Below are 11,132 nucleotides of genomic sequence, written 5' to 3'. Positions count from 1 at the left end.
TGCAATAATGCAAGAAAATGAACTAACTGTGGAACAGTGGGTCAGGAATAAGACGAAACCATCATTCTTTACTGACACTATGAAAATCTACATTTTAAACGGTCATAACAAATAAGAGAGTTCAACTGGACACAAGACCAGTAAACAAAACTGTCAGCAGTACCCAATTCATAATTATAAAAAACAAACAATTTCATTTGACATCAACAAAGTTCTCAGTTACCTAGGAATACACCAAGTAAGAGAAGTGTAACAGCTTTATGGAAAAATAAAAAGATTGGTGCAGAATACTTTTAAAGATCTCGATAAAAGGGGAGGTGTGGGGAGACCTGCGGGGTAAAGCGATCAGGTCTTCCCAAGTGAGGTCATGAAGTCAATGCCGTTCCCACAAGCCACAGCCCTGGGGGCACCTTCACATGCATCTTTGTTTACGTGCTTTTTAAAACTTGACTGGCTGACTCCAAAAGCAATACAGGACAAGAATAACAAAGATAATTTGAAAGGAGAAAAAGTAAGTTCAGGATACATTATCCCACATATGAGCACATCAGATAAACCCATTGCAATCACAGCCACATGATATCTTTGTAGAAGAGACAAATAGACCAATGGAAAAGAATACAGAGCACCAAAGAAGACCTCCCATGTGCCAACACTTCGCCTGTTAGAAAATAAATAAATGTTTGGGCAGCTGGCTCTTCATTTGGAAAAAAGATACCTTTAGAGCTCTACCTCAAGTCATACACAAAGGTTATTTTCAGGTGTACCAAGAAACTTTATAAATATTGCAAGATTTTTTAGATGAAAATATAAGAAAATATATTCTGAATACATTTTGTGGATTTCACAAAATACAGAGAAAAATCACATGATCAAAAGATTAATAAAGTTGACTAAAATTTAATAATAAATGTGTCTATAATAAATTTTAAAAAATAATAATAAAATCTAAACTTTCCCTTCCACAAATGATATGGAGACTAGGATAAGGTATTTGTAGAACATCTTGTGAATGAAGATTTCTGCTGAGAGGACTTAAAGGTTTTTAGGTGGTGCTGGCCCCCTCTTGAGTCTGCTCGACTCTTAGGTCAAACTGGTTTCCCTGTACGGCTGAAGCATCGACTGCCTTTCCACTCCACCCTCACAAGTGTGCAGAGGCAGCTGACGTGTGCTGTCACTCAGACTGAGTGCAGAATTCCACACGGGGACGTGTCTCCCATGAGCCAGGCAGCAGGAGCATCCACACACTTCAACGATGCTACTCCCGTCACCAGCTTCCCAAGAAAAGATGGTTATCTTCAGAACGTGCTGTGTTATGAACATGACACAATCCATTATGTTAGTTAGCTTAATGGATTCATTATTAATTTGTTTTCACTAGTTAATTACTTAATGTAATGGTTAATACTGAGTGTCAACTTGATAGGATGGAAGGATGCAGAGCATTGTTCCTGGGTGTGTCTGTGAGGGTGTTGCCAAGGGAGATTCACATTAGAGTCAGAATCAGGAGAGGCCAAACCCCCTCCACCTGGTGGGCACCTGCTAATCAGCTGCCAGTGTGGCTGGGATAAAAGCAGGCAGAGAAATGTGGAAGGACTAGACTGACTGAGTGTGGAAGTATAGCAGGACGAGCCACAGACAAAACTCCTCAGACACTGGATTAAAGAAGGAAGAGGTTTTTTATTCGGCCGGGAGCGTTGACAGACTCGCGTCTTAAGAGCCGAGCTCCCCGAAAAAGAAATACTTGGCCTTTTTAAAGGCTTATAACTTTAAGGGGTCTATGTGAAAGGGTCGTGATAAATCAAGCAAGTGTGGGAAACGTGACTGGGGGTTACATGCATCAGTTAACAGAACAAAAAGTTTTATAATGCTTTTTTCATACAGTCTCTGGAATTTAAAGATAACACAAGTAATTTAGGCCAGGGGTTGATGTTGTTATTATTATTTTGTTTAACTCCTAGGGCCGGGTGGTGGTGCCAAGGTTGTCTGGCTATTTATCTTACTTTTGTTTCTTTCTCACTTTCCTCCTGTCTTGTGAACTAGGCAAGGTGGGGGGAGGAGGGCAGCAGGAGTAGTAGTGCTCTCCCTCCTTATCCCCCCCTTTGAGAATTTTCACTAATTAGTGGGAGTTCTCACTTTTATTTTTATTTTCTGAGTCTCTTTGCAAGATAGAACGGTAGTGTTTTATGTCATATACTTGTGCTGAAGTTTTCTGATGAACCATGGTAGCTACAAAACCTTTTATCATTTGAAGGAACAAGTGTAATACACAGGGGAGCAGCAAGTAACTTTCTATTACCAGTAATATACTTATAATGAGGGCGTTAAATTTTTATAGCTGGAAACTATTTTCTAAATGAAGACCTAGAATCAAACCTGTGTTAAACTTGTACAGGCACATGTATCAACTTTGTCATGTCCTAAGCAGGTTAGTTTTGTCACTGTGTCTTAAAAGCTTTTTCTTAGTGAGTAACACAGTTTTTTTTAATAACAGAAGTTTTTAAGAGCCAGATACTTGAACTTGAGGCATCTGTTTGGGGAAAGAGTTAAAGTTATCTTGAGGCATTAACTCTTTTGCTTCTGAAGGCCATTGGTCTCTTATGTTAGCCTTTTAATAAACATAACATGAAGAAACATCTAGGCTGCCAGCAATGTTTTCAGCCAACTGAGCAAATAGGCTTTTTCTGTTTTTACTAAAGAAAGAGGTTCTGGTAACTTCTGGTTTATATGTTTAAAGAATGACTGTAAGACCCGGAATTGTTGCTGGGCTGGACAGGTCTGGGTTTCCTAAGTAGTATGTGTAGAGTGGGGACACCTTATATAGGTGTTTCTTCTAGCATGGTTATGGGGGGTAGTAACAACAAAACAATGTACAGCATATTCATATCCAGCAAGGGTAAAAGAGGTCCTTACTTGAGGAAAAGGTTGAACACAGTGACAGAACAATAGGAAAACAGTTAGTATTTTGGGAAAACTATTAAGATTTTTAACTACATTTACTTGCTTCATGAGTCCTCAAGCTTCGGCTGTGCGTAGACTAGTCAGCTGCCAGTGTGTGACTAGAGCAGGGCTTGTTGTCTCCTCGAGCTTCAGCCGTGCATAGACTGGTCAGCCTCCAGTGTGTGACTAGAGCAGGGCTGTTGTCCTCAGCAGCAGCTTGGTCTCGTCTCAGGATCAGTCGGGTTGGATGATCTGTGTCCTGCTGGCTGGTCCACTTGTCCTGAGCTGCCAGTGTTACCTGACTGTGGGGGATCCAAGACACAACACCTGCAACTTTAACAGCAGTGGGAGTGGACAAGGTTACAGTATAGAGCCCATCCTCTGTGGGTCTTAGAAAAATTAGATTTTACTTTAAACACAGTCACTAGATTTAAAGGGGTGTCAGGCTTATAGGCATTTCTATTTATTTAATTATGAACACTTTGTATGGCTATTTTTTAAACCTGCATTTACTTTCTTAAGGTTAATTTCTTTAGTTTCTGGAGGTCACCTTTAATTTGACCTATGATTTGGGGGTGGCCGACCAAACAAAATTTTATAGGGCAAATACCTAGTTTGTTTGGTGGGGGTGCACCTGACTCGGAGGAGGACCATAGGCAAAAACCTGATTTTTATCTTAAACGAGCAAACAAACACTAGCATGTACAATAGTCTCCAGCATAGGGTAGTTCTATAAAGTCTATAAGCAAGTTTTCACAAGGTATGGCTCTTTTTACTGTTTAAGTTGCTTAGAGGAGGGGTTTTTCTCCCCCCCCCCCTCCGTAACTCTATTTAGTGGCTTAGCCTTCAGTGAGAAATTGGAATCCAGATATGGCAGAATCTTGCTGCTTTTGACTTCTAATGTGACCATGGGCTCCTGGGAGCCTAATGAGAAGGTACTTAGTCTGCCCCAGTCTTTACATTTTTCAGCTCCTGTCAGTCTGATCAGAGCAGTATTTGGTTCCTTCAAGGTGCGGCAGCCCTTGGCCAATGGCCTCTTTGTCTTGCGGCCTTGGCCATTTCCTTTATTGCCTTTTTGAACATTTACTCTTCTAGTGTCCTTTCTTTTTGCATCTTGTACATTAATCTCTCTAGCCTTGTCCAGCTCTTGAATCCTTGCCTAACTTGACTTCTTTTACATTTACATCCACGTCCACGTCTTCTCACATGACTAATTTCTCTTTTTTTTTACATTTACTCTTAGTCTTTCTTTTTCTTTTTGCTCTTTCCCAGTTTACTGATGCCCAAGGCTGGTCCCGGAGGTCAGGTCTGCCAGAGTAAACTGAGTCCAACACTTCTACACAATTATGCTTGACAGGGCTCTCTGATACTGGGAGCAAGGTGGTGGGTTCAGGGTGTTACAAACTTCAATAGTTATATGGGGATTTTCACAGAGCAAACTTTGGTACTTGGTGAGTCTAGCATTCATTAACCAATGATGTCCTTTAGTATTCATTAAAGTCACCACAGCATGGGGGGCCTTTGTGTTCAAGTTTTGCCCAAGAGTCAGCTTATCTGCTTCTTGTACTAGCAGGGCAGTTGCTGCCAAGGCCCTCAAACATGGGGGCCATCCTTTAGGAACCCCGTCTAGGTGTTTAGAGAGGTAGGCCACCGGCCTCGGCCAGGGCCCCACAGTTTGGGTTAAAACTCCAACTGCCATCTTTTCTCTCTCTGACACATACAATGTAAAAGGCTTTGTCAGATCGGGTAGCCCCAAGGCTGGGGCTGACAGAAGTTTTTCCTTTAATTTATGAAAGGCTTGCTGTTGTTGGGATCACCATTCAAAAGTTCCCAGTCCGCCCCTTTGTGACCTCATACAAAGGCTTGGCTAATATTGCAAAGTTTGGGATCCATAGTCTGCAAAATCCCACAGCTCCTAAGAATTTTCTCACCTGCCTTCTGCTCTTAGGCTCCGGTAGATTGTAAATGACCTGCTTTCTTTCTGATCCCAGGCTGCGCTCCCCCTGTCGGATAGTAAATCCCAGGTGACATACCTGCTGTCAGCAGATCTTAGCTTTTTTCTTGGACAGTTTATACTCACAGTCCTCCAGGTGCCGGAGTAGGGCATCTGTTCCTTTGGCGCACCCGACTGCCGTGGGGTATCCCAGCAGAAGGTCATCAACGTACTGGAGCAACACACAGCCTAGGTCTCTGGTGGGAAACTTCTGGAGGTCTCGAGCCAATGCCTCCCCGAAGATGGTGGGGGAGTTCTTGAACCCTTGGGGAAGCCAGGTCCAAGTGTACTGAGTAGTGACACCTGACTCCGGATCTTCCCACTGAAAGGCAAACAGCTTCTGGCTCTCAGAGGCTAATCTGATGCTAAAGAAAGTGTCTTTCAGGTCCAAGCAGGTGAACCAGGTGTCCTCAGCTGGCAGCAACCCCAACAATGTGTACGGGTTAGGTACTGTTGGATGTAAAGTCACTGTAGCTTGATTAACCAAGCGCAAATCCTGTACTGGCCTGTAGTCCTTGGTCCCTGGCTTGGGAACCGGCAGGATGGGAGTATAACGGGTAGAAAGGGCGCACACACACCCTTTCAGTTTATACCAAACCAGATTCAAAACCAAAATCAGAGTATCCAGAAATCCAAGCCAGGTCAAAACCAAAACCAAAGTATCAAACAATTCAAGTCAAGTCAAAAACAAAAACCAAAGTATCAAGCAATTAATTCAAGTCCGAAACAAAAACCAAAGTGCCGGTACAGGCACGTGGTGGGTGATCGGGCCACGCTTCCACTCAAATGGAGTGGGCAAGTTCCAAAGACTAGTCTTACCAAGTTTCAGATGTCCAGACTTAAAGTGCCAGTTCCTTCCCAGTGTTCAGCCACTGTGTTGATCCTCCACGGGGGCCTGCTGTGCACTGCTCTGAGGAGGCATTCCACTGGGGCAAATGCCTACCCGGGAGTGCTCTCAGGATCTGCATTGCTCAAGCTGGCCAGAGTCCCCCGAAGGGATGCTCTACAGGGCAGGCCTAAGCTGCCTAAGGGGCTGCCTCGATCGTCTGCTAATCACCTTGATTCCGGGTCAGGGAGCCAAGAAATGTAGCAGGACGAGCCACAGACAAAACTCCTCAGACACCAGATTAAAGAAGGAAGAGGTTTTTTATTCAGCCGGGAGCGTCGGCAGACTCGCGTCTTAAGAGCCGAGCTCCCTGAGAAAGAAATACTTGGCCTTTTTAAAGGCTTACAACTTTAAGGGGTCCACGTGAAAGGGTCGTGATAAATCAAGCAAGTGTGGGAAACGTGACTGGGGGCTACATGCATCAGCTAACAAAAAGTTTTACAATGCTTTTTTTATACAGTGTCTGGAATTTACAGATAACACAAGTAGTTTAGGCCAGGGGTTGATGTTATTATTATTACTTTGTTTAACTCCTAGGGCCGGGTGGTGGTGCCAAGGTTGTCTGGCTATTTATCTTACTTTTGTTTCTCTCTCTCTTTCCTCCTGTCTTGTGAACTAGGCAAGGTGGGGGGAGGAGGGCAGCAGGAGTAGTAGCGGTCTCCTTCCTTAGAAGGACTAGACTGGCTGAGTGTTCCGGCCTTCATCTTTCTCCCATGCTGGATGCTCCTTCCCCTGGATATCAGACTCTGAGTTCTTCAGCTTTTGGACTCTTGGATTTACACCAGTGGTTTGCTGGGGGCTCTTGGGCCTTCGGCCACAGCCTGAGGGCTGCACTGTCGGCTTCCCTGCTTCTGAGGTTTTGGGACTCAGACTGGCGTCCTTGTTCCTCAGCTTGCAGCCTGCTGTGGGACTTCACGTTGTGATCCTGTGAGTCAACACTCCTTCATAAACTCCCTTCCACGTATATATCTGTCCCATTAGTCCTGTCCCTCTAGAGACTAACACACTTAGGATTTTAAATTGTTCTCCATTTTCATTTGTAACGTGGTAAATGTCAGCAGATAATGCTCATCAGGGTTCTCAATCACTTTTTTTCATTGACACATAATGGCACATATTCGTGGAGTTCACAGGGGTGCTGCAGTACACAGAATGAATCGAGGATTAGAACAAGGTGACAAACACATTCATCATCTCAAACGCGATCATTTCTCCTCCTAGCTATTTGAAACTATAAATTATCGTTAGCTACAGTCACCCTACAGTGCCAAAGAACCACAGAACTTATTTTCCCATCCAGCTGTAATTCCATGTCCCTTAACAAATCTTTCCCTATCCGTCCCCTCTCCCTCCCCTTCCCAGCCTCTAATATTCTCTGTTCTACTTTTTACTTCTATGAGATCAACATTTTTTAAAGTTTCCACATATCAGTGAGAACATTCGGTATTTAACTTTCTGTTCCTGGCTTATTTCACCTATCATAATGTCCTCCAGTTCCATCCGTTTTGCCATGAATGACAGGACTTCATTTTTTTTTTAACAGATGACTGGTACTCCACTGTGTGTATACACCACATTCTTTATCCAGCCATCTGCTGTTGGACACCTACGTTGATTCCATATCTTGACTATTGTGAATAGACATGGGGCTGCAGATACCGGTTTGATATACCGATTCCTTTCCTTTGGATAAATGCCTAGGAATGGGATTGCTGGATCTTATGGTAGTTCTGAGGTGGGGCAGGTGAGCCCCAAAGTGGAGCTTAGTCCGCAAAGGTTCTTGCCTTTGCCCAGGAAAGAATTCAAGGGCAAGCCAAAGGAGGAAGAAAACAGCTTTATTTATTTATTTATTTAGAGACGGAGTCTTGCTCTGTCACCCAGGCTGGAGTGCAGTGGAGCGATCTTGGCTCACTGCAATCTCTGCCTTCTGGATTGAAGCAATTCTCCTGCCCCAGCCTCCCAAGTAGCTGGGATTACAGGCACACACCACCACGCCCAGCTGATTTTTGTATTTTTAGTGGAGACAGGGTTTCAGCATGTTGGCCAGGATGGTTTCGAACTCCTGACTTTGTGATCCACCCACTTCAGCCTCCCAAAGTGCTGGGATTGCAGGCGTGAGGCACTGTGCCCGGCCGAAAACAGCTTTATTGAAAAGGCAGTGTTACAGTTCTGAGACTGCCTCCGCAGAGCAGAGCTACCCTCTCTGCCCTGTAGGAAGAGGAGAGCAGCTCAGGGCAGTTTTGTAGTCATATTTAAACCCACATTTAATTTCCTGCAGATTAAGGACAGTTTATGCAGAAATCTCTAAGGAAGGGATGGTAACTTTGGGGTCACTGAGTCATTGCCCTGGAAAGGAGTGGGAACTCCCAGTGTTGCCACGGCAATGGTAAACTCACACGGCACTGGGGGTATGTCTGAATGAAAGCTGCCTCTGCCCCAGCCCTGTTTTAGCTAGTCCCCAGTCTGGTCCGGTGCTCGAGCCCCACCTCTGGAGTCAGTCCCACCTCCTACCTCCGTTCTGTTTGTAGTTTTTTGAGGAACCTCCACACTGCTTTCCACAGTAGCTGTACTGGTTTACATTCCCATGAACAGTGTAAAGAGTGCCTTTGGTTATTTTATATCTTTCTGATGAAGCCATCATAACTGGGGTGAGGTGATATATCAGCATCGTGGTTTGACGCTGAGAGGAAACAGGTTGAGCATCTGTGGTGCTGGGAAGTTCTTGAATGCCACCCTCAGGAGTGACCCTCTAGGGTCATGCTTCTAGGAAGATAGGGGTCGAGGAAGGGCTTCCAGCCAGGGGCAGACCTTACCAACGTGTAGACCCTGGCAGCAGGAGAAGAACTAGATGTGGGGGAGGAGGGTCAGAGGGGAGAGGATGCGCTGGTGGCAAGTGCCCTACCTGCAGACGCTGCAGTCCTCCCCGCAGTCCAGGCCCACTGCACTACAGGGAGCAGCCTGGCAGCCTTCTCTCAGCCGCGGCCCTGCTCAGCACCTCTTGTGCACGTGGAAGGGGCTCCATGCCCTGCAGAGGAGCAGAGGAAGGGGGGATGCAGGGAAACAGAGGCAGGTAGAAAACTAGGTGGGCCACAAATGGCTGGGATCTTCCCTCCACCGTCGTGTGTGGGCTGGCTGGTCACTGTCCCCAGAGCCTCGACGTCTGCACCTGTGAGATGACACCTGCCTGCCCACCTCTGAGCATCCCAGAGGTGCCGCCGCCCCGGGTGAGGCCAGGCTGCTGGAAAGGGCTCCAGACATTGTCACACACGGAGTGGGACAGGATGAGCGTTCCAGCCTTTCACTGAAAGTTCTGTTTATACGTAGCTGCCAAACACCTTGGTGTGTGGACTATTCCTCCAAGCCGGGAAGGAACTTGTCCCACCCAAAATGGGGCAGCGCTGGGGCTCAGCAGGAGACTGTCATGCTCCCAACCCAAAGCAGGTGTGTGAGGAGCGGGCAGCAAAGGGGATGCAGGCCCCCATCCCGATGAGTTTCCATTCACAGTAGGACTCCCTGGAGGTCCTCAACCAGGTGGCCCCTGAGTAGGGGCCTGGGGACTGGCTGGAGTCAGCCGACATTAGCTGGAGCACACGTCAGAGAAACACAATCCACTGGCCTAGAGCTCCCGTCCCTGCCCTGTCTCTAACTTGGCCTTTGATGCCTTTTATTTTTCTTTCCTCAAATGCACATTATTAACTGCAGATGCCCAGCTGAGAAGATGAGAGAAAGTTAATGAAATTACACGAATGCTTTGCTGAGTTCCCTTTCACACCACAGCTTGTTAAGTTAAAACAGCAGTGTGAAGGGTGAAGTTCTCTGTGAAGTTTCTGGATGTGGCCCTGGCCTCAGGGAGGCTTGTGAGGTGGTCAAGGAAGCCTGGTAGAAGACACCAGTCACACGTGGGCCTTCCTGTGTGGCCTGTTCTTTCCCTTGCTGGTCTCCTGTCTCAAGTGCTGCCATCCCTGCTCCTCATCACGTCTGTGGGACTGACCACTCCCTGCTTTGACACACCCCGCTCCTTGTCCTCCAGCCTGGGCTCAGGGACTGACCACTCCCTGCTTTGACACCCCTACACCCCTCACTCCTTCCCGTTCCTTGTCCTCCAGCCTGGGCTCAGGGACTGACCTCTCCCTGCTTTGACACACCTCACTCCTTGTCTTCCAGTTTGGGCTCAGGGACTGACCACTCCCTGCTTTGACACACCCCGCTCCTTCTTGCTCCTTGTCCTCCAGCCTGGGCTCAGGGGCTGACCTCTCCCTGCTTTGACACACCTCACTCCTTCCCGCTCCTTGTCCTCCAGCCTGGGCTCAGGGGCACTCTCCCACAGGACTGTAGGGTCATTTCCGTGACTCAGTTCCTGGTTTGCATGTCACCCCCCACCTCCCTTTCTGCAACTGCCCGTCCTCTTCATATCCAGTTTTTATTTCTCATGTTTTTTGTTTATTTTCCCTGTAGACGTGTGAGCCCTGTGAGGAAGGAAACCTCAGCTCATGAGACATTGACTAGTGTGTGACCTCGAGCAAGTTGCCACCATCAGTCAGATGAGTAATGTGGTGCCTGCCTTTGGGGCTGTGATGGGATTGAATGAGCACAGCTGCATGTTTGTGAGTGTCTAGATGTGAAGTGTGTTAGTCTTAGAGCATCGCACATGGTAAGCGCTGTTATCATGACCATTGTCGGCATTCACTTCTGTGTACCCAGCACCTTGCACGGAGCCTGGCACGTGGGAACCCCGGCTGACAGAATCCAGTGCACGGAAGAAGGAGTGAGCTAGCGGAGGAGTGACGGTGTCCGCACACGGGAGCTCGCCCAGCGTGGTGCAGACGGTGCTGTCAGCTTGAACCTCTGTCATGTAGTTGCTTTTTGTTTCAAGTTCCTCGAGTGAGTAGTAAATACTTCAACCAGTTAGAGTTCTCAAATAAAGCTCAGTGAACATGTGTAGTGATTCATTCAACGTTTACTCTGCGCCTACATAAAGTAGGCTGAGGCTAGAAATGGCAACTAGCACATGTAGCATGCCTTGGGGATTGAAATATAACGGAGGAGACAGCGTGTGAAATGAATTTTGCAGGCATCTGAGGCCTAAGATCTCAGGGAAGTGGCTGTGGGACTGTGGGGCCACTGGTGGTCCTTCCAGATGCTACAGATGACGCCCTGTGGCCCCTCTTCCCACAGTGGGTGACTTTTATGAAGTCCTTGGTGGCTGCACGTCATCACTGGACAGCCCAGCTTGAACCGCAGCCCCTTTACTTCACTTCCTCAGCTGTGAAATGGGAACAGGAATGGCAGAGCCTGCTTTGGAGGCTGTCTGAG

General features: G+C 46.9%; 2 long non-coding RNA genes across 2 annotated transcripts; one reads left to right on the top strand and one right to left on the bottom strand.

Moving 5' to 3' along the window:
* Positions 1 to 888: 888 nt before the first annotated feature.
* Positions 889 to 3,273, bottom strand: LOC144339680 (uncharacterized). The gene is made up of 2 exons (XR_013414992.1): positions 3,001 to 3,273; positions 889 to 1,308 (listed from the first exon to the last, which is right to left on the bottom strand). It is a non-coding gene; the product is annotated as an uncharacterized LOC144339680 (long non-coding RNA).
* Positions 3,274 to 6,462: 3,189 nt separating this feature from the next.
* LOC114676849 (uncharacterized) lies at positions 6,463 to 10,754 on the top strand. Its single transcript, XR_003727966.2, has 3 exons — positions 6,463 to 6,746; positions 10,275 to 10,423; positions 10,521 to 10,754. It is a non-coding gene; the product is annotated as an uncharacterized LOC114676849 (long non-coding RNA).
* The last annotated feature ends 378 nt before the right edge of the window (positions 10,755 to 11,132 follow it).

The sequence above is a fragment of the Macaca mulatta genome, chromosome 3, assembly GCF_049350105.2.
Source record: "Macaca mulatta isolate MMU2019108-1 chromosome 3, T2T-MMU8v2.0, whole genome shotgun sequence".
NCBI classification, from domain to species: Eukaryota; Metazoa; Chordata; class Mammalia; order Primates; family Cercopithecidae; genus Macaca; species Macaca mulatta.
The sequence above is the reverse complement of the archived record's forward strand: the minus strand, read 5'-3'. Positions and strand labels throughout refer to the sequence as shown.